This window comes from Anopheles coustani, chromosome 3, assembly GCF_943734705.1.
Source record: "Anopheles coustani chromosome 3, idAnoCousDA_361_x.2, whole genome shotgun sequence".
In the NCBI taxonomy this organism is placed as follows: domain Eukaryota; kingdom Metazoa; phylum Arthropoda; class Insecta; order Diptera; family Culicidae; genus Anopheles; species Anopheles coustani.
In genome coordinates this window covers 82,372,981-82,397,296 of record NC_071288.1, presented here as the reverse complement: position 1 = coordinate 82,397,296, position 24,316 = coordinate 82,372,981, and the positions used below count along the sequence as shown (strand labels likewise).

Below are 24,316 nucleotides of genomic sequence, written 5' to 3'. Positions count from 1 at the left end.
CTCGAGTGCCGGGAGGGTTGCCTTTACGAATCGACGGCAGCAGAATCGGGTTGGAATTGCGATTGAAATAACGATTTTTAACGTCCATGTCTACCTTCTGTTCGACCTGCGACCTGCCTGGCCAGCGGGCCAGATTGCGAAAATTATGAGCACTTTTAATGAGGAACTCCAGGAAGTGTTTAGTTTATGCAAAAAAAAAGAAGCACATTCGTCAAACTGTGGAATGAGTATTTTTAAATCGCCACCAACCCGATAAGGAAACGCGCGTGTGCGATTTTGCGAATTCACGTACGGAAAACTATCGTGGCTAAGAGAGCGCCGACAAGAACGGCTTGAAAGGCGAAGAGGTTGAAAAAGTTCACCCCAATCTCGTGGCAAGGGTTTGGCGTGAGAATTCGAGGGTATGCAAAAAGATTCCGCACCGTGGTGGTGCTGGTGGTGGTGGCAGTGCAGTGTTTGAAGCCGTCGAATGAATGAAAAAGAAACAGAACGAAACTCCAACGCCATCGAAAGCCGTGAATAAATCTACGGCCAGCCTGGACCTGGCGCGCAACGGGTTGGCGGCGAGAAGTGGGATGGCTGGGAGAAGGATCACCATTTGTTTGCCCACCCTGGGTTTGTCGTTGTTTGGTTACGGAGACCCACCTTCGCGGTTTGCAAACGGGAAGGGAAGCTGGGAGATGAAGTCTAGCGAACCCCGGCCGGTGCGGGGTGAGTCTTGCAAATGCCAACATGCCGAAACCGACCGACGAGACACGAGACCCCATATACCACACCTTTAATTTGAAAACTCGTTAACTTGCCCCTTTCTCGGTTACGGGCGCTGCCTGGGCGAGAAGTTGGAGTCCTTTTTTCTTCGGTTCTTTCTTGCCGTCTTTGCGTCGCGGTGGCACGAAGATCCGGCGAGAACGAGTTCGGACGCCGACGCCGGTGTCCGCTGAGACTATATAAATATTCAGTCGACGATCGATGGAGGGATGAGTCCAGATCCAACATTTCGAACCAAAACAGCTGGATCGAAGTGATCGACGTGTTTCGATGCTCAGGGTTTTAGCAAGCAACAGCAAAGTAAATCTTCAGACATGTTTATGCATCTTCTTGAAGGTGCCTCGTTGCGTTGTTTATCAGGCTGGCAACTGTTTGCTCTATTCTTGCGTGATTTGTCAATCCAATCTGCAATTTTGATTTCGTTTCGTCCGAGTTTAGATTTAAATATTGCATCTCATTCGATTTCTTTGCGCTACCTTAAAGTCACTAACATTTGTTTTAATTTCAACGATTTTTTTTAATAGAAATTTGTAATTTATTCAGCCAAAAAGGTAATTGTTGTCACAGTTTTTTTATTTTGATGATTTTAACTTCTTTTTCCAGAAGTACAGTGTAAGTATGTTGAAGTTTTAAGCTTAGTTTGAGTCTTTCCCATCAAATCCAACTCAACTTAGCTAAACGTCGTAATCGTAATCAATTACAGTCGGTTGCTTTGATTGAGCGAAAAACCCTTTGTTTGTATTTTCTACTGTTTCTGTGCACCTTTTTTCCCCCTCTTTCCCCCCAACCCCAGAACCGTACCAGTACCGTGAAAGAAATCGTGAAGAAAGAAAAATAATACTATCACGATCGGTTGCACAAATTGCAGTTGCAGTTGCGGACAAAATCGGGTAGGAAAGCGGGGGGAACGCAAGTGTAAATACAGCTAGGCAGAAAAACTGCACTTTACACTGCACTATGATTTACCGATCGATGATTCCTCGGCCACGCAGCGCCGAAGGGAAGGGGTCGGCCAGTTTGGTTCTGGCTGATTGCGGGAGACTGCTCAATTAGCTCGTCTCGGAGGGAAAACTCCACTGTTGGTGGTTTGTGTGCACTGCTGGGATGTTAAAGAATATCATGGAATGCCAGTATATAGTATTTGGAAAAATATTGTTTATACATAGACTGTATCAACTTCATCAATATAAAATAAATTCCCTTACAATTTAATTTAAAGTATATTAAAATCATTGAATCTCTCAGTAGAAGACACCCTTGAGGGTTTAGTAAATGATCCAGTCAGCTTACCGGCCGGCCACCAACCGAACGCACCAGACTGGTAACGATCGCCGTTTTTTTTTTTTCGCAAATGCGAATTTTCAATTTCATTCACGCTCGAGCGCAAACTGCACCACGCGCTCATCCTTCATTTCCACGCCAATTTTCTGCCTCCACTTTTCCGACCACACGGGGGGCATCGATTCCGTTCGAACGGATCTGTGTCGTGTGAAGTGAAGGGAACTGATGCCGTGTGGCCAATGCCATCATCACGCAGCGCCACCGATGGATCATCTTCACCACGAGCTGTATCAACAGCCTGAAGTCGGAGCCGGGCCAAAGGTAGAAAGTGTAATTGGCAGCCCCGGTGAGCGTCGTGTTTGGTCCGGTCCGATCCGTTAACGGTTTAAAAAAGCGACAAAGGCCTTGCTTAAGAGAAAAAAAAGAAGAAGGCAGAGAGTCATTGAGGTATTTGCCTTTACTTCTGTAACCTTCCTTGCGCTCCATGATCGGCTCGAAGCCGACGCTTTGCACTAATTGGAAAATGAATTGATCTCTCCGTTTCGATGGTTTAATTCGTTCTGGCATTGTCTCAAGATGAGACTGCTGCACAAACTGGACCGGATTAGCTGGACGAAGGCCTCTCACCACCACTTGGAGGCAGTCCAAGCCGTTGGCGTTTGCGAAACACACGACCCGATCATTGTGCATGGAAACAATCGCGGAACCTGTCTGCCCCATTCGGCGATCGGCGCGATGCTGTACGAACCCGCGGGCCCCGAGATGACGTCAGATGACCGGCAGCAACCTCCACCAACACCAATGGGCGTGCGTCCGCGCGAATAGCTGTACTTTCATTTTCACTCGATTTCAATTCGATCGATCCGAATGGGGTGGGTTTTTCTTCCAAGATGTAGCTCCAAGTATCATCCGAGAGGGCCCGTTTCTTCGTCTTCTTCGGGCTTTATTCGGCCAAAAAAAAACCACCCCGCCAACGAGAGTGAAACATGCTGGTCGGCCGTTTCTTCTGGCCACGCGCAGCAGATTTGTTTGGCCGGTTTTTTTTTCCACAACGAGCTTTTTCGAACTCGCGCTGCTGCTGATGGGATTTTCTTGGTTGGGACGCGCGTGCAGCACGAGGGGAGCGAAGAAAAACCAGCACACATTTATTGCCGTTCCGATTCGCGTGTTACCGCATGGCGTGGAGGCTCTCTCGGACCCATTGGCACTCACATTCGCAACGAGTTTGTGTGTGTGTGTGTCGGTATTGCAAGTCCTGAGTTTGCCGAGAAGGAAGGTGTTGGGGTGAGCTGAATATTTTGCAACCGTCGAGCATCGAAAACCAAGACTCCGAACCGAGAGCCAGGCCTTTCCATCCAGCGGGTGAATATCTGACATTTCCGATGGCTGATGACCAGACCCCGCTGCCCCCCAAGTCCTAGCGAACCGGTCAGTCCGGTGCTCGATCGGTCGGCTCAAGGGTCGAGGGAAAACGCGGCCGGGGCGGAAGCACGCGGCAGCAAAACGAAGGTACTTTCACGGTCGCCGTTTCGCCCAGATCCGGCTAGCAAAGCTCGCGAGCTACGGGTGCTCACAAAGGACTCACACTTCCTAGTTTGCTGCTGTCTAGACGTACGAGCGGGCAAGGAAAATGGCGCGGAGGGAAAGGCGCGAGCGTTCGACGGGGGCGCCTTCCCGAAAACCCATTTTCGATACCGTTCCGGTTCTACGCCGGACACGCGGTTTGCATAAAATTAGCGTTCGCCGGAGAGAACGGAGCAGAAGAAAACAAATCAAGTTTCTTCGGCACAAAATTCAACTCCGATTCGAGTCCAGAATTTTTATTTATTTATTTTTCCTTCCCAACCTTTAGTCCGGCAGCTTTTTCGAGCCCCACCACCGGTATCGAACCGGTCGAGAAAATGGACTCGATCTCACGGTTATCGGGTGAAGAAAATTCTTCGTCCGAGTGTTTTAAAAATACAATCACGGCATTTGATGTTGTGCTCACACTTCCTCACTTTTTTTGCAACTCATCGGCCACCTGTTTTATACTCTTCCAAGTCAGAGGTGGGAGTTCTAGGTGTTACCAACGAGAATATGTTAGTCATTTTCTGGACAACTTTTCGTCTGTCTAATTCTGAACGGCTTCTTTTTGTAGAACAAACTTATCTCGAATAGTTAAAGTAAACCTATTCTGTATAAAATTCTAGCGTTAGACTTTAGATTGTCATAATGAAGAAGGATTGCTTATGAGAACCATAGGTTTCACCAAACAGCTTTACTTCAAAATTCACGCCCCAGAATGGTTGAATGGTTTAAATCATTTGCGTAATCTAAAGTGTTTGCCGCTATCAAGAATCTAAAGTCGAGTCCGTCGTTTCACACTTTCAATTTCCTGCTGCCCGCACTTTCGTTCAGGTTGGAATTTTAAATACCTGTTTTTGAGTTCAGATGTTAGCGTCGAGTGTCCTCAAGGTGAGGGTTGTTTGTTGGGAAAGTTCTCCCGAAGCCTACACAGTCATAATGATAATGCCAACGATTAAAATTGTACAAGCGTAGCTTAATGTGGATCAACCTGCTCCTCCACTCCAGCCCCAAATGCCGGTTGCTTTCCCTTCAGATCGGAATCGAATGATTTATGGGTAAGTCGGCGTAGGCTGCACGGTTGGGTTGAAAAGTCGCCGTAGATCGTCGTTGTACCACGGCTTACCCACCATTAGGGGTGTTAATCCCGGAAAGCGCGCTTGGATTACAACGGCATTTTTTTCGGGGGAGCGGAAAAGTTGCCGACGGTGAAACCCCGCTTGCTTGGTTTAAACGTGCCGTTGTATTTTTATCGTCGAAGAGATTGATCTATTGGTAACACTGGAGCATAATCCCTCGACAACAGCGTTGCTGCGGTGTTCTTGAACGTGGAGCTTAGTTCGGTGCGTGACTTTCCAAAGTGTGGAACATTTAATCTCATCAGCAGGCGGGAAATCTCCAGCGAGATAATTATTTATCAACCTCTCTTTACGCAACGTTTATGATTGCTCAACTCTCACTCTGTGGTACTACCAGATAGATTTCATTAAAAAAATACCCAAACACATGTCACCTTCCATGCCCATGTGATAACCAGCCAACCCTTACCACCTCCACGCTCCGAAAATTCGGACAAAAATATCACAACGTACCGCTGTTTTCCACCAACTTTATACGACACGATGCACATCGATTGTTATTCAAATTGTCCTCACACCTAGCAGCGTAACGCCGCGTCAACCTGACCGAGCGGGCATTCATCACCACATCGACTTTTAAGTCAGAGTCAAAGTCGTTGATATTTTTTTTTCACTTTTCCGTTTTCTTCACTGCATCTTTCACATCTCCGCTCATTTAGGTAACGCCGCTGCCGCCGCGACATGGACTTTGTTACTCAACGTGTTTTTTTTCGTTTTCCTTCTGCAACAGGCAGGAGAAAGACAAGTAACAAAAACCGAAAAAGAGCCACACACCAGCGACCTCTCAGTGACGGTGGCGGCGCTTAAATTCAAGTTTACGAACTTTCACCTTGTTACTTAAGCGCTCCCGTAATGCCGGCACGCAGTCGCCAATTCGAGCGTGTGGAGTTTCATAATATTTCCCGATTTAATTAAATCATAAATTCAACCCCCTCCCGCGCACAGCAGCGGAAAATTAACGACGTTAAACGAACCCTTCAATTTCGGAATCACTTATCTTCCGTATCATCCATCGAGTATCGGTCCAATTCAATCAAACATTTATTTTAATCCCCGGCTATCGGTTTGTTTTCGGCCAACAGCTGGATTACAAATTCAACACCGTGGTTTAACGTTCCGTGACGGAGAGAACTATTTTCATGCCCACAGCAGACGAGACGAGACCGTGAAAATCTATTTCCAACGGCACCTTGTTCGAAACCAACCGACCCTAAATAACCAGCACAATAAACTAAAACCAACAATCATCGCCGAGCGGCGTTGTATTGAAAACAACTTTCACTCTCATCCACCCCTCGGACGCTCGGAGGCGCTTGGAGGTCGCCCGGCCAAGACCAATAGACCCGGCACCAGGGAGATTCCTTTGGCTGAAGTGCGTTTTAGTGTTTGGCTGCGAGATTCGCCGTGTCATCTAATTGTATGCTCAACTTCGGCTTCGATCGACAGTACTTTTTCTCGACCGTTAACGGAGGCACTAAATTTCCCCCCCAGCAACAATTGCGGCAGACAGCAGCGAACTCTTTTACGTCCCACCAACAGTGAACGGGAATATATATTCTTCTTATCACTAGTCATATAAGCAGCAAGGCATAAACTTACATTTATCTCCTGTTAATCGCTCAATAAACTACACATCGGTAGCCGGGGAACCGTGGACGACGACGAAACGACGTGCAGGACACTGTTGAACCGAACAACCGAGCAGGGGTTGCTTTTCTTTCTTTAACTTTTTTTCCCCTTTTTATTTGCTTTTTGTTTGCAATTTCTTTCGCAACAGGACACCGATTCCTGTCCCGGGTGTGCTATCACCGCACACACACGACGTCGTAGGCACGAACCACCGACGAACCGGCACACATTTGGGGCACGAGATGTAGCAAAAAACAAAACAATCAAAATTATATCTGCCTCACAGCACACTCACAGCGTTGTCGAATATTTATAGTGCGCTTTTCGTTGAATCGGGAATCACTTCTGGAACACCAAAAGCCGCGCCGAAAAACCCGTACGCCAACACTCGGTAGGAAACGAAACACTTCAATTCGTCGTCGTCGTCTCACAATTCACTATCGAATATCGGAAACCGGAACGCCCGAAACGCGACACCAAATGCCAACCGGGACACCGTACCGTATGCAATGGGAGATTTGCGCGAGTTCGTCGCTTGCGGACGCGTTGTATTCTTTCCTTGCAACCGCGCTTTTTTCCACTTGTAAATTGTTTTTTTTTTCTAATGGATGCTTTTAACAAAAATTATGCTTAATGTTTTTCAGAACTGCTTTGAACGGAACAATTTTTATTTTAGATTTTCCATCTGCTGTTACGATTGCTGTCTTTTTATGTTGGTATTAATTTTCTTCTTTTCGGTAACGAACACTTTTCTCTGAAACATTTGGAAACTCACACACTAATGCATTCGCCAAATCGTCGCACACATAAAAGCGAACCGCCAATCGTTCCGTTCGCGTAAGGATCGCGTCTCCGAACCCTCGAGCGCGCGCGCAGCTGTCTGTTTGTCTTCGCCGGTCGTTTCTCTTGGATCTACCAAAGGGGAGCTATTAGATAATACAAATTTACATTAGCATTAACGGAAGGAGAATGCGCACAGCCGCGCAGCGGTGGTTTAAAACCCCTCTTCCCGCGAAGGTACAATTAAGCTTTACAGATGTAATTGAATCCGAGGAGCGGCAGCGCAATGGATGCTTGCTATTATTTCCTGGAAACGGAATTTGCCATCCCTCCCGCTAACCAAACTCTTCCACACCGAACCCACGTTTTGCTCGGGTCTGTGAATGTTTTTCTTTAATTTTTCAAGTGTATCTTCACGTAGATTTCTTCTTCCTCTTTCCTTCGGTTAGCCACGACACAAGTGTACGTTGCGTGCCATCGAAATTTAACAAAATCGAACTCTGCACGTCTCTCTTATCGTTCGCCTGCATCTTGGAGAGCCTCCAGACTCTCGTCTAAGGTACAAGTGCAATCTCAATCCCAAGGCATCATCTGCATCCCCCGCTGTTCAGACAACGGCGAGGGCTACTTTTCCTTGTTGGATAATTTCAATTTCGTTTTCTATCGACCGTCTCTGCAAGCCACCCACCCGCCACATACCACACCTTCGTGCGTTTACTTGCACTTTTATTAACTCTTTCGCCGATCATTTTTCTTTTTCTCCCCCATAACACAGTCACCCTGTCTCTCTCTCTCTTTCTATTTCTCTTTCTCCCTCGATCTTTGTCCGATTTTCCCTCTTGGTCGCTTATCTATCTCCTCCCTTTTCTCACTCCATTATTTTCTTTTCTTGAGATGTTTTAGTTTTTCACTTTCGTTCGGCCATGGGCGCGCGCATCTTCACTGTCCACTGGCTCGCGCTTCTTCCGTGCGTTGCGCTTCCATTGGTAACGAAAGTAAACTTTACGATTTACTTAACGCATGCCGGGCGCAATAACCAGCGGCGTGTGGGTGAAATTTTGCCAAGTTGTTTGCCCCCTCCATCTTACCACAAGTGTTGGTCCAATTTCCTTTGATTTATTTTCGTAGGTTTTGATCGGCTCAACGTATGCCAATGTTTGTTTTTACTTCCATGTGCAAATACAAAGGACGCACAAACATATTTTTCACATACTCGTTAGCTTTTGGAGCATTGGGATAATCTGCATTACGCCTGTTGAAGCGTAATAAAAACTTCTTTATTAAAACACGCTGATGCTTATGTTTCTCAGGCAGATCTGCGAAGCTGGTGTCTTTCTGAAGTGACAAGCAACACTGCTGTAATTCAACCAAACAAACCACAGATTGATTTTTCATTGCATCGGGTTATAATTTATTTTTCATACATATTGCCGACTGACAGAAGCTAAATGAAGCTTTCGATCTGAAAATTGAAACTCATCTTCAAATATCATGCCATAAGTTTCGCTTCAAGGTTTTTTTTTCGTAGCCATTCATGTTTTGCTTTCATTCATTTTTTGCACACTTTCGGCCTTGCCTGACTATCCGGTGGAGAAAAAAATAACACTAGCGATGTTACACTGGCCCCGCTGGCCATTACAGTGAAAACGTCACGAACCCAGCTACAACAAATTCACTTTCCGCTTTAAAATCGCCATTTTTCCAAGGAAAAGAAACGTTAACGCTTGCTAGCGTGCGCACAGTGTAACAATAGCAAGAAACAAATACAAATAAAAAAAATCTCCGGCACAAACTGTATGAAGAAAAATACAACATAAGCGGAAAAGTGAAGAAAAGTCGTATACGACAATCGTGCTGCCAAAGACCGGATTTTGTATAATAGATTTAACTTTTTTTCACCGCAAGATCGTAGCTTAGATTTTGGCATTTATTCGCCCTAAAAAACTAAACATTAAAAAATTCTAATCAGTAAACCTTCGCAAAACGTTACTTCGGTAGATCTAATCGTATGTTTTTAAAAACATTATTAAAAAAAGGCGTGTCTTCAATTATTTTGATTTTAGTCTATTGAATTGTAATCGATTATTCAAGATGCTTTTATACGGCACGGGATTTTTAGATTTTCTAAACCGAATGACTTGGTTAAGAAAATAGATCTAAACCACATTCATAGTCACAGAAAAATATTGATTAAAAATATTCAACTGGAATTTAAAAATCATAAAATTTTACACTAGCAACAGAAACTACTCCATGCCACAAAAGTTTACATTCCGCCTTAATTCCGATGAAAAGTCCTTAGTAGAACACTTGGGCACGTTGAACACTCACGGGGATCGAGGCTCAGAACAGAACGGCTCACTGAAAGCTTCCAGAACGAACGGTTCGCGCGAGCCAAACGACACGACGGCTAAACATAAACTGATCCGTGAAGATCGTACAAACAGCAGCACATCTGAGCCAACAGCACCACCAGCAGCAGCACGCTCCGAGAACCCCGACTCGTGGTGTCCGAAGCGAGAGCGAGAGACGACGAGTGGCAAGAATGGGAGCGAAAGAGAAAGAAAGAGCTCGAGGTAGGGGATCTTGAATGTTTGAGCGAGGTAGCGGCAAGGTGACGAAGGTAAGAAGCAAGATCGTGAGCATAATCCTCGCGAGAGCACACGCTGATGCTGTGTTGATACATAGGCTCTCTCTCAATGAGATAGGTGTGCACTTAGAGGGACTACTAAGCACCGCAGTCGGGCACTACTAAACCCGCTGGCACTACTACCACTATCTACACTGATCGTTGATGCTGTCTGGTACAAGGAAGCAGACGGGAAAGCTTCACGTATACTTTGACAGCGCACCGTGGCTCGTTTCACTCGATGTGAAAAAGCACACAACACTTACGATAGTTACACTACAAAAGTTACATTCACATGGTATGGAGCCACGTTCACCACGAATAAAATTTACACGAACCTACAAATACACTCATATAAACACCAACATTCACCTGCCAACACGTCCACACACAGTTTGGTTCGTTTTATAATCCTCGCATCAGGATTTCATTGACCATTTCTTTTAATTTTCGTGCGATTTCTTTTGCGTTTATAACAAAGTTTTTATCGGAAAACCCCACTAGGCTATTTGATAACTTTATAATAGAAGCGTTTTCTTACATTCACGACGACGATAACGACAGAAACGACGGCGGCTACGGCAGCGAAGACGAAGACGGCGACAGCGACTACGAATGGCCGGTTGCGCCTGGGAGCGTGTCTACTCGGAGACTGACTGGGCTTGGCGCCTTTAGCTTTTGCACAACACCCTTCACGCCACGCCACGCTCGCTCCAACCACTGCCCCTTGCCACCACCACCTGAAAATGTTTCCAAGAGGTTGAGGCACAAAAAAAACAAGACACTATTCGGCCGCGAGCGAGTTGAGTATCGTTGAAAAACATTACATTTCCACGGGGAAAGGTAGTGAAAGAAGGGAGGGCACAGTAAAAAAGAGATAGATTGAACGAGGGAAGAGTAAAAACAGCTAAGGGTTTTCAAAGAAAGAAAGAGATTAGCAATAGCCTAAAAGATGCAAGTGATCACTCTCGATCGTCGATCGCGTGGACGGAGAGTGAGAGTGTGCGTTACCAGGATAGAGAGAAGGGCTGGCCCTTTACGACGGAGGAAGACAGTATGCCCCTGCGCGAAATGCTGCCCTACGTGGGCAAAGTGCCAGCCACGGGAAAGAAAAGGCGAGCGCCGAACCAGCAAAAGCTCCCCAAAAGTATGGCTCCAAAGAGAAAAAGAGAAAAAGTGAGTGAAATAGGAACTGTTGTGCGGCAAACGATGCAAGAGAAAGCTTTGGCAAGACAGAGCGAGGTGCTTCGGGTCCTCCGCTCCACAAGGTAGCGCGCCAACGACTCGCCAATGCAGCAGGAACGCATTCGACTTCGGTATTACGACAGCGATGCCGTTTCGATCTGTGCTCCGTGCAGTTTTTTTGTCTCCAATCTTTTTTTCGTCATTTTGTAGCTATCTTTTTGTTCCTTTCGCGGTGTGAACTACACGGATCAGCTAATACTGGCCTCCATCCACCTAGAGGGTGGCGGGCAAATTTCTTATTGCGTTAAACATTTATAAAATAAAAAGTGTGAAAATTTATGCAATTGTTGCATGTTTGTAAAACAATTAAACTTCTCTGATCGGAGGAAAAAAATAATTTGTTGCAATTTTTTTAAATTACATTATATACAAAAGAATATCTTACCAAAAATGAGAAATACATATTATTTGACGTGATGATTATAAATAAGTTACATAAATTTTATTTTGAAAATGTATTCTTATTTCACTTTATCTCGGTTCATTTTCCTTATAAAAATTAAAAAAAATTGAGGTTATTTCATTACAGTTGCAGCGGGTCAGCAGTACCGACTGTTTGCTAAGCCCCTTTCTTACTGAATCACAACATGCACTTGCTAAAACTGCATGCTAACTGCACGCGCGCAGAGAAAGTAAAAGCTCGCGCGTCGAAAGAAAACGTAACGAAATGGAATAGCATAACGGATAGCCTAGTAGCACATTTCAAGCACACCACTCCCCATCCCACCCCCAGCGAACCCTCTCGCTAAATCCACGTAAGTCGCATGGGGTCGCGCATGAAAATGCAAGTGGCCCTGCACGCGAGATGCATGGTCCGGTGCAACGCTTCGCGGCACTCTTTGCCGCATTTCGGAGAGCGAAATGTTTTTAGAAGCGCGAGAAAAGGGCTTGGAGCTACGATCGCGATGCAAACTCACCACAATTGATCGAGGTGGGCTTAACCAAATTCACCACTAGAAAGGAGAGATAGAGAGTGCGCGAGAGAGTAGCAAAGCTTGCTCTCCGAAAACTTTGAAAGCTGAAAGGTGAATGAGAAAGACGATAAAAAAACACTCGATCGAGGGGTCTTTCGGTGTGAATGTTTTTACTTGAACTTTATAGAAGTACTCCTAGCATAATAAAGTAAAAGTATTTATAAAGTAAAAAATCAAAAAGTAAATCGTTGAGTTGTGTGATTGGTAAACTAATTAAATTTGTTTATTTCAACATTTTGTTAATTTAAAAAAATTATCAATGTTCAATTTTATTTCACTGTGAGTCGATGAAAACTTTTAAGTTTGTCTTTTTTATTCTGATTTAACATTTGTGTTTTTATTTTAATGTCGTTTCTAGTAGAATGTTGCTTTTAAGGCGTAATTCGCAGACTTACGACATTAATGTTTGCCTCTATGTAACAAGTTTTCAAAATAGCCCGAGTATTTGCGAATGTAGCCCATCTTTTTGTGATTTACAAATGTCCAGTAAATTTTTGCCTACAAGACAACTAGTTAGTACCTTGTAGAGTCATATTAAAATCATACTCTATAACCATTGCCAAAAACTACTTTTACTTCTTCTCCTTCTTCTTCTTTTTCTTCTTCTTTTATTCTGAATGAAATAAATGTAAATTATTTCATTTGACTATCTTTTGTTGCGCACAGAACGTTTACTGGCAATGACTGAAAAAACTTGAACATTTCTTTCTTCAGTTGTTGAAAAGGGGAAGTGTTGAATAAAATTACAAAGAAGGATTAAATTTCAATTTAAAAAGTTTATCGGATCAAGATCGTTAACAACAACACATAAATCACATTCCAACACACCTTAAATCAATGTTTGCAAAAAAACTTCCTGAATCTATGATAGATCGCTAGTAATTAGGATCTTTTCATTCGCTAACGATCTTGGAGGGATTACTGTTCTCCTAACTACTTTATTTCTCATATTAATAACCGGCGCCAACCAGGGCTTTCCTCCCGGGGCGTGCACTATTGGCAATTACTGCAATATGACATGATTGATGCAACAATCGACAATCGACGTTCCGACTGGTCGATGGTGCATGAACACACGTGTGCAATACGCGAAAGAAAATTACTTCACCACCTCCGTTCATTCTTGACCTCATCCTGCGAGTACGTATCGGAAGAAAACAAAACACAGCACAAACAAAACAAAACCGACCCGTTCCTCCTTCGCGACTTGCGGAGTTAGAGGGTAGATGGCTCAATGCCGAACGATTTATCACGTTCGGCTGCTGCCGCTTCTTCGCCAACGCGGCTGCGCCCAGGTCATGACCGTTCGATGACGGCGCTTTGGTCGGGCCATCTCGTGCCTGCATGCGAACCGATAGTCATAATTAATCGGCACCAAGCCGTGCGAGCATTTCCGCCGGTTTGCAAGAACTGCACGCGCAACGCTTCGCTGACGGACGCAAAATAGAGATGTTTAGGTGATGTCCGTCTGGAGGTTGCATGTGCAACTGGCTCCATCGCGATAAAGATGGGCATTCTCCTGGACCCCGCCAAGGGCTAGCTGAGGGATGCTCCGATCCCTCGTGCTCGAGCGTGTGTAATTTTATCGACACCATTCAATCGTTTGATCGATTGATTGATGCGACTTTGATCGTCGAGTTTCGAAGGCATCCTTCGCGTACCGCCCGGTCAGTTAAACGAGTTAACATTAGCGCAATGTTTTATCCCCATGTTGACATTCTAAACGACGATCGACGCTTCCTGGTTCAGGTTCAAGCTCGACACAGTTCTAAATGGTTCGAAAGGGCTCGCTTTTATGACGAATTCATTACATCAACCTGTTCTATTGAAATGCACTAAAAGTTGCTGGTGTAACGTTAACTTATGACTCATTATTTTGACCATTTGATGCCTGCAACAATAAAAGAGTCAGGGTATAACCTCGAGAAAAGGTACACGTCAATGCCACGACTATAGACATTTTTCTCATTAAACTGATAAACAAAATAGAAAAAAAGCATGTTCTGAAATTTTAGAAAAGTTTCAGAAAATGTTTTTGTCAATATCGCACGATAATTAAAGCACAGTTTTGAGGTTCAAATAGATAAAAATTCTATTTCATTATCCTCTTCTACAGCAATTGGCAACGAAATAAGAAAAGTTTGTTTCGTTATGTTTCAATCAAATCGACTGTATGAGAAATAGTAATACTAGAAGTAAAACATTGTCAATCGAATATTTGACACAGATGTGCTGAAGACAACGTTGAAATGTTTTCAATTTAAGCCTTCGAGCGTCACAGTTTGTTCCCTCCCTTGCACCATATGCCCCATTTTACGCTCGGTGATCGATGGACGCGAGCCTATTAAATCACCCCGCGAATCAATCACGGCGAATTTATGTTTTTCTCCTTCTCCTCCCTGCCGTACCCGTGCGCGGTCAGGGAGGAAATTGAATACATATTGTTTCCCACATTCACTTTCACACCACGGCCCTCCGACATACTGACCTTTGCGGGATGGTTTCGGATGGGTCGGTTCAACAAAAACAGAAACGCCGGAATATTACCAACCGCAAATACCACCACTTCGCGAGATGAGCATTGAGTTTTGGGGCATCTTGTTTTTTTCCTCTCTTAGTTGCATCATTCCACATTAGGCAGCACACGCAAGAAAAGCCTTCTAACAAAGACTGCTGTCCACTAATGCGCCGTGTTCTTGCCCGCTAACTGGAAGGCTTTTTTATGTTGCGAAAGCATCGAACGAGTTTCAATTTGGAGCGGTATGACCTTTCCGAAGTTTTAATGTCGTTCGTATGCAATACAGATGTTTGGATGGGGAAATTCCGATCATAATCAGCTTGTCGGACATTGTTTATTAGTTAATAAGCTTCTCCAACGGAATGATTACGAGTTAAAATTAAAACTTGAAAACGTTCGTAGAAAAATTCTAAGAAACCGACTCCAATCTGCCGTACAACAGGCGTTGACCAGTCGCATCCCCCCAACGGCACGCAGAACGGACATGCTAAACATCAACCCAGCTTCTGGCACCGGAGAATAGTGTCTGCAGGCGAAAGAGGAGCGAAAACGAACACGGCGAAAATCCCGTCCGGATCGATGCTGGATCAATTTGCACATCAAATTAAGCAAATGTTTATTCTAAAACCTATCCATTCCTAGCCGTGCTGCGGCTCTGGCCACGGATGCGCATCGTCGCAGCGGCGTTGCGAGCTTTGCACGATCACTTTGAAATGTAAATGGCCCGTCCGCGCTTGTCCGTGGGCTGTTGCTGTTTGCTATTTAAATAATTACCAAAAACAACCGTCCGCAAGCCGAAGCCGTCAGCGGCGCAACGGGATGTGCCGAGGTGGGTATGGGATGATGGGCCCGTAGGATAACAGGTTCGCAATAGGATAGCGATCGTCTCTACGCCGGGTTGACTGATTGACAGCCTTTCGTTAATCACCGAAGCCGTGGATCGTGTGTACTGATTCGGCTTTTCGGAAGAATGTGATACTTGTCGATAAAATATGAAATATTGTAACTGCAAATAATTATTCCCATTATTTAGATTCTATTGCAAGTGATTAAAATAATGACAGCCAACAGTATCATAAATTTAGATTCTCTTCAATAACGTTAATTATATCGAACTGTATTATAAATTACACCAATCTAACATTAAGCTCGTTTACTGCTTTTCTCTGTTCTAATCTATTATATTCAATTTCTTGTGCAACGGTATCATAAAAATAATCACACGATATTTTTAAGTTGTTAATTTCTATTGCTGATTGTTTCTTTTCGAAATTACTGAAATCGAATCGTTTTCTTCTTGGTGGGCAAATTTCTCAATGAATATTCCATGAATGAATTCATTCGAGTGCTGTGAAAAAACACTGCCACCCACAGAACATCCGGCACCAGATATCCAAACGGACGAGAAACCGTCAGAAAGTCTACCGTGTCACAGTTTCGACCACCACCTCGCTCCATCCCTACCCCAGGGGCAGTGGAGATCTCAAATTGGGAAAAACAAACGAGAAACCCAGCGTTCCGGCTCCAGCGACTGCGGTGGAGCTTGCGCGCGGGAAAGAAAGAACGAGATTTATGGTTCCTTGGGGCCCCGGCGAGAGAATGGAACCGGGGGCCGGGCTGCTGGGCGCGTTCTGTACGCTGTGAAGCAAAAACATGTTAATTTTAAGAGTTCTTTGCAAATGGAGATTTATGGAGATGCTTTCGCGTGTTCAAACACCCCAGCCCCGGTCGGCATCCCGCAAACGGGGTCAGCTGCAGTGGAGCTGCTTCCCGAGCGCTCGTCCTCGACGCTCGTCGTGGCTCCCGTTGGCGATCCATCATCGAACGACGCGTCCCGAGTGCGGTGCGGACCATAAATCACTCCTTCAAAAGGCACGAAAAAGCACGCATGCGAACCGGAGATGTGTTCTGGATCGGTGAATGGATAGAGGCACAAACAAAACAATCGAAACAAAAAATCACAAAAAAAAAGAATTTTAGCAACAACACAAGTACAACGGACTTGAAACCAATCCGTGTGCCAAAAATCAACGAAATCGCACGGATAAGGTATTGCATGGCTGGTACCATTTGCCCGCTGGAAAAAAAACACACACACACTCGGTCGAAATACGGACAAGACATCCATCACACGAGGCGGATATGAAATTTTTACTCAATCAATCGAAAGACTTCAACGCAGCGCACCTGACGCGCGCGAACAAAATTAAGCGACGAACCCTGCCGGTCGCTCGTTATTTGCCCACCAAACCGCCTACCGTGCGCATCGGTATAGATGGCACGCGCTAATTGGCCACTTCCCGAGCGCTCCTTCCTGCGATGCACACTCCTCCCGGGTTCGCTCCGGTACTTAGAGCGACTGATTAGCGATTATTATCGTACAGCGCTCATAAGTTGAATGATTTATGAACGCTTCACGTCACCGGCCAAGGCCGGTACCCGAAATCGATCGCATTGATGGCCGGGATTTCCTGTTCCGTCTGGATCGGGGGAGAAAAAACTGTGACTGATTAGCGGCGACAGTGGGTCTCACTTGACACCGTATGGCATTAACGCTGACAAACTACAAATGTGATGCAATCAAGTGTTATAAGCCACGATTTATGCTCTTAATTTTGATTTTGGCGGGTTTATTTTTATTTTTAACGGTATCTGATTGCTTTGGTGTTTTCAATTGATCTTTTGATGTGTGCGCCTGGAATTTCCTTTTAAGAAATTCTTGATGAATGTGTAATTAAAGAGTTATTCCACTGAACCAACTCTTCGGCGCTGAGCCTTTTCCCAAACATTATTCGGGATTCCCATCACCTGGCTAACATGTCTGCAAAACACATTTGTCACCTTCGTTCGACTCGAAAATTCCTAGAACTTTGTTAGGAAACACTCCCAAACAATGTCCGGCAGCTTCATCCGTCATAATATTTATTTTAATTTTCCGCGAACCCTGCCCCCGCAATAAAATCCATTTACATTCGACCGTTACTTTAAAATAAACATCGGACTTATCACGTACGGCGCTGTGAAATTTCATCGGAAGAACTCTTTATTATGGAATTCCGAATTTACGTCACACAATACTTCGCTTTGTTGTTGTCTCGCGGCGGGATGATACACATATGGTCCATCGTGAAGCCGCCCCAAGTGCGTCATTGTGACAAACCTGGCACTCTACAGCCAGAGTCTTCTTCTCCTCGAGCGAGAAGTCAAGTACAATTGCGTTTACCAACGGCGCCGGTTGCGCATCGGAACGACTCAACTGCGCAGTGACCGCAAGCAAACAGCCATCCGTCGACACCACCCCCTGTGGTGGGTGGTTGGCTGGAGAAGAAGCTACTTCCGCCAAGTGGTTTCGGTAGATTCCAGCGCGTGCGAACCCATGATCGATGGGCGGCCGGTGCGAAGGTTTTGCGTAAAGCGCAATTCTTTATTGACAGATGTGGGTAATACAGGGCTGTCTGTTGGTTCCCGCCGACATGTGTTGAGGCGTTCGGTGTAGGGTTGGATTGTTGATTAACATGCGGCGATAATTGAAGCCACCAGTGAAACTTACTTTATTCCCAAGAAACAATCACAAATAAATTCACTCAAATAAGAACAATAAACAAAGATAAAGTTTATATCTAACAAACAAACCACAACCCCTTACACCCGAAGGGTAATCGATAGTTCCATTCTCCGACGAACCAATGAAACCGGAAACTAAACGTTCATCGCAGTCATCTTCACAATGGTGACCCTTCGAGTGATTCATGAACCGCCGAAGGGGTGCTAGACTCCCAGGCTGACGAGATGTTGTCGTTGACACTTTGAAATAGGTGACAAGAAAATCGCTTGTTTAGTCAGTTGAGCAAACCGGTTAAGGTGAGGCTCGATGGAGGGAAATGTAAACAGGCATAAATACGAATTTACTGGACGGAAGTTGATGCGGGTAAGAAATCCTTGCGGGGAACGTATGTTCAGTGACAATTTCTTCTTCTGTAATTTACTGTTTGTAGCCACAAGTTCTGACATTGCTGGTTGACGTTATTGCCACTGTCTATATTATTGCAAATTAAGTGGCTTTTGTATTCCTCTTTGAGTTTTGAATGCCCATTTTAATTTCTTTGTTTCCTTGCAGGTATAATGTTTGTATGCCTGAATGAAAGGAGAAATAACAAGACAGTATTTCTGTACGACAAAGGGTTTTTATCAATAATATTTATACAATGAAGAGGTCCTTTTTAAAGCTGTTTTTTTATTTTAATTTGAAACATTAAAAAAACGAAACATGTTTTCATTTTTATTAAAACATCAATTGCTTTGGCAATTTTTACAATGCACAGGGAAAAATTGTTATAAATTTATTTATTTTACCCAACCATCAAATTATGTATCGGTGAAGAAGTAATTTATAAAATAGAATTAAATCTTGAAGCTCGATCAAAACAGATCTAAAAATTTAGATAGGATTCATCTCCTTAAAAAGTGTTTTTCAACACGACTGCCTCTGATTTAATTGTTGGTACCACATTGTTTTCGACATTTTTTGGCACAAAAAATAACACGAATATCAAAACGCCTGAGCATCGGCACAGTTGTTGATTAGTTAGTTTCGGAATAATGATTTATTTGAGAATAATTTTATCATCCTACCCTTGGTTCGCTACAAGGGTGAGAACTTTGAGTGAGGCATTTCGATTAATAAAGCTTTCATCTCCTTACACACGCACACAACGAACAATAAAATGTTCAAGCCCGCGCCTTTGCCGCTCGCTTGTCATTGTGGTCGGCAGGTCATCAAATTTATCGCGAAATGCAATAAACCGCAACCTCATCGTTCGCATAATTGACCTTAGCAAATCGAGTGGGGTGTGAAAAGCCCTGACAAAATCGTTGCCGGCGAAGAGAGGAAAAACTAAGATTAGAAGAAGTTGGTCCTCAAGCAACGAGAGCCCTTCTGAGCCACATAAGGCCGTCTTTCACGGACGACCCGTCAAGGATTCGCCTGTATCACATTTTAAAATGGCCTCGTGGCCCGCTCAAGCTCGGGCAGAAGCAAACAATATGTTTCATTTGAGCTGGCGAATGCCATTTTCGCCCATTTCTGCCACAATCGTGCCGATAATGATGACATTTCATCCTGGAGCTGCCTTAATCACAGCCATTCCTAGTGCGTGATGAAAGATTTATGACGTTTTGTATCTTTTATGGAGACGCTCCTAGCCACCGAATGCCATCAATCTCAAAATCCCGCTCATAGAACCGCTCTTTAACGACCCAATCGGATCGACCATTTTTGTGCACCTTTTTCGTCTAGGCGTTTTGCAAAGACGAACATTGGTAAAACGTTTAGGAATTGAAGAAAAAAAAAGCTCTAGCATCTATTCTCACTCAACCTGTTCCCACCGGACAATCCGTTTTAATTTTCGCCCATTGGCATTGGAATCAAGATCAAATTACTGCCCACCGCGTGCGATCAAACGAAACGGACGATGCATGATAGTTTTGATGGTTGTACGATTGCCTGTGTATGGGTGTGTGCGTTTTTTTTTTTTTCTATTGAATTCGCTTTGGCTCGTGTCAACAACGAGGTGGAGCCAAATGCTAAGGTCGCCCCGGACATTATCGTTAATCGTCGCGATTAGACGCGGGAAGGATACGCCACACTCGGGCTCGGGTTTGGGCTATCGGTGGAAAACACCGGCACGGAATGATTGTGCGGGCGCAACACCGTTACAGAAAAGCTCGACCATTAAACCGTTTTCGGACGTAGCGGGTTGTGGATTGTTTTGTAGAAAAAAACCGTACTCAGAAAGGTCACCAAAAAACTTCTTCCTCGATTCGCAACAGAACAGTTGTTGGAGTTAGAACTGGCAAAGTAGTAGAATGTGGGCCATAGAAATGAAGACTTTATTGGTGCACAACCGTTACCGCGAAGTGATCTCGAATTACAGGTAAAGGTTAATGTTTGTTTCCAACACTTTAATTAGCTCTATGTTTAGCAAAATAGTCAAATGAACGGAAAAGTTATAACAAGCGCACCTCCTTAAAATCAAATGTGTTTCCTGAATATCATTAATATCAAAATTTAAAGTGCGGATTTGTTTATTTTCCTTTGTTTTGTGTTTGTTTTGTGTGGGTTTGGGCCGACTTTAAATATGTGCAAAATAACAGTTATTTTCGTACAAATAAATTCTGCAGCAAAAAATCACCTAACACCTTCCGCAAAAAAAAGTTCAACCAAGTTCAATCTTCTCTCGCCGGTCAACGACATCTTTTGGAGGGGTCGACATATTTACCCGTTTGTGACAAGCATACGCAAGTCTCGCGCGAAGCTGGTTCGAGGCGCACCAAAGCGGAACACAAACGTAATCAAAGGCGCAACCTCGAACGCCTTGTCCCGTTCGAGCGGGAGGCGAAGATAAGGGTTCGAGCTCCCGCGAAACCCCCTGCGAAAGGAGTCACCCCCGTGGGCCCACCAATGAATTCGACGGTGTGAACGCCTTTCGCCAAACCCTAGCTGCTGGCCAGAATGCGAAATTATGCTTCAAAAGAACCGTACCGGCACCGTAAATCAATTACGACCCGCTGGAAGGCCAACAAACGTCGTATGTTCTTTGTTTTTCTTTGTTTTGGAGCAAACCGTAGACATGAAAGAGAAGGATCCGACCACAAACCGGGTGTTGGGACGAGAAAACGGGGAAAAATCGGGATCGCTTCTTTCGGGCGAAGACGGTCCTCCGGGTCCCGTGCAGCATCCTTTATGTGCGTGTGGCCTACAGCATCGTCACAGGAACATAAACGGTTCAACATTCGCAAAACATGATGCTCCTTTCCCCCCTATCCAGTAGGAACATCTGTTTCTACCCCGTTTGCCATCGTTGAATATGTGTTGTCCAAGATTGTGCGGATACATAAATTACGCACGGGGATTGCAAGATGAAAATAAAATAAACCAAAACCATCTCCCCGAATCGGGAGAATATGTTCAACGAGGCGGGGCAGCAACTGATGGGCTCATCCCTTTTGAACTCTGCGCAAACCCGGGTTTTTGCCGCAGCAGTTCGTAGGATTTATGAATTAAAGTCACGTAACGAAACGTGTTCTTGTTTCGTTCATTAATTCGTATAAAAAACAGTTCTCGAAACGATTCACTCAACGTTGCAAACGAATGAAACATGAAGAGAGAACAATTTTTCACAAGAAAGTATTTTATTTAAAATGACCCCTTTTTAACGAGTTAATCTAATTAATACACCGGTCGATAAATGGTGATCGAAATTAATTTAAACAGTGGCAAAACATGGCGTACATTGATTTGATAAGACCAACAATGCGTACTTCCCATTATCACGAAATGAATCACGTTTCGATCGGTGAAACGCTTCCAAAACCGTCCTGTGTCATCGCTGTTAGCGTTCTCCTCGCCATAAACATATCAATTTCATACCGTTCGTAAATATAAAAAAGTAGAAAAAGAAACGCCTTGCTGCCAAACCACGAAAATAATTTATCTATTCCGCCCGAAAAGCCTCATTTCAATTTCGCCCCGGCATAACATTATCATAAATTGAAACTGTATTATTATTTAAATTAAAATGTCAACCCGACGCCACCCACCCAGCCTCTTCGTCCATACCACAGAATTGTGTTCAAAGCACAGAAAAAAGGAAACACCCCAGAGAAGGCAGAGTGTGACTCATTGGTGAGATTTCTTTCGGATCCCATGACCACAAACTAGTAACTCCAGCTTGTTGGAGTACGAAAGGGTCTTCAACGACGCGACCGGCCGTACTGATCCGGAAGCGAGCTCGTGCTCTAGTACAGGACGTAAAAGTTCATGGCGCAAAGGGGCACCCAACACGTAGGTGACCTCCCTTCGGACAGGGGCGCTATTTAAAAGGGCTATTTTGAACCGACGAGGTAGGAGCTTCAATCTCTTGCGATGCGGGCGAAGGATTTAACTTCTCTTTTATTGTTATTTCCAAGCCGCGTGACGAAGGGGTGGAAAAAAGACCGTATCGAAACAATCGACGATCAATCGGCACGCGAACGCACCGGGCCGATCCGGGTGGAGATTGTCGAGCGATGGCCCTGACCGAATCTGCGCCCTGCGTCCACTTCACGCCGGGTCAAATCGGGTGGTCGTTCGCATCCCTCCGGTGGGTCGCATCCGGGGGCATTTACGGTTCCTTCTGTCCTTCTGTGCCCACCGTAAAGGGCACCGGGTACCGGCAGTCATTTCCGGTTGGCTTCGTGCGATCCGCGCGGCATCCGTGGCCATCAGATGTCCGCCCGGATCGGAGCGTTCCAGAGAAGATAAATCGATTAACTATCGAGCAAGTGCCCTCGAGGGGGCTTCACCGACGTTTGCCTTCCGCCGCAGGCCTTCCGATAGTGGCAGATCAAGCAACTACAGCGAGTGACAGCGGGACCGAGAGGCGAAGACGTCCTCCGAGAGGAAGGGACGTTCCAAGATTGCCCCCCTAGAAACGACACATCGTAATTGATCGTGATCGATGCAAATTGTTTTGTCCAATCGATAGCCATCGGGTGCTTCGTTTGATACTAGCGTTACCACGTCGGCAACAAGGCACCATTCGAAATTAGGATGTACTAACTAGAGTTGTGACTTATCAACCCTTTGAAGAGATTCATTCATATGAATCTTTCACCGAAGATTCATCCAGAATGATCTATGAATCTGCTTTCATGAATTTCAATGGCAATTTTTTAAAGAATCTTTATGGTTCTTCGATTAGTGTGGGTTACCCCATCAAAAAGGAGGATATACACTTCTAATTTCAGTTACTTTTTTGGTTTAACTAATCTGTATTTTAAACAATGATGAATCTTTCGAATTATTGAATCTCTCATTCAAAGATTAATGAATATCTAAGAAGAAGCAACGAGCCATTCAGATTAATGAATGTGATTGTCTATCACACAACTCTAGCGCTAACACATCTCATTCTGCCTAAATGAGCAATGAACGAATACTTTAAAATAAAGTTGTTAATAAATTACAGAAATAAGAGTGAAGAGTGTTAGGAAAAAATGCGGTTTTTTAGCAGTACGGTCGCGTTAGAAGTGATCGCAACATACAGAGAAGAATAGAATTTATATGTACTGTCCTTTTCATTGTTTATATTCACATGAATTCTAAAAGTATAATTGTCTCTATCGCAAGGAAATACATTTGCTTCTTATTATTTTCATCAGAGCGACAATTGATTAAAACGATAATATTTTGAAGAGAGATTCAAATATAATTGGGCTGATCATTACAAATCTAATTGGATTTCTATGAACAAGAAGAACTACAAGAAGAACTAAAAGGGGAAAATTGTAATTACCAAAAGTCAACCCAAACATACCCAATTGTGCGCTCAACTCCGTCTAGTGTTGACCTCCATTTGAAGTTTATTACAATGACGCCTCCCTACTGCCGGTGTGGAGAAACGTTGAAGCTCTTTAAATGAAGCTATCATAATCCAACCACCCGTATTCTGCCACGCAGAGGACGTGCAGGTTAGCGTTGGGTCAAGTGGAACATTGATCATCCGATCGGATGCAAGATTCTGCGTCCTGTGGTTAGGCGACGGTGTAGGTCAGCGAGTCGCAAACTTCCTCCCGAGCGTCGAACGTCGCCAGCACGTCACCGATGTCCCGATGATCGCCGCCCGATCGTGATGACACAATCTTTACGCTTTTTCTTTTTGCGCGAATGGCCATCGAGCGCCCGCATTGTCCGAAAGGGCATGTCGCGCTTCCGCCCAAGGGTTTGGGTGCAAAACCCGAGAAACTG

The 24,316-nt window shown here is 44.5% G+C and overlaps 1 protein-coding gene across 2 annotated transcripts in view; it reads right to left on the bottom strand.

The window, feature by feature from the left end:
* Positions 1-10,435, bottom strand: part of LOC131271518 (A disintegrin and metalloproteinase with thrombospondin motifs like) — a 93,939-nt gene extending 83,504 nt beyond the window's left edge. For both annotated transcript variants that reach the window (XM_058272968.1, XM_058272969.1), the window contains exons 1-2: positions 10,334-10,435; positions 6,354-7,309 (exon numbers count right to left, since the gene is read on the bottom strand). The gene's annotated coding sequence lies outside the window, so the exon portion shown is untranslated. The remainder of the gene's footprint in view (positions 1-6,353; positions 7,310-10,333) is intronic.
* Positions 10,436-24,316: the final 13,881 nt, after the last annotated feature.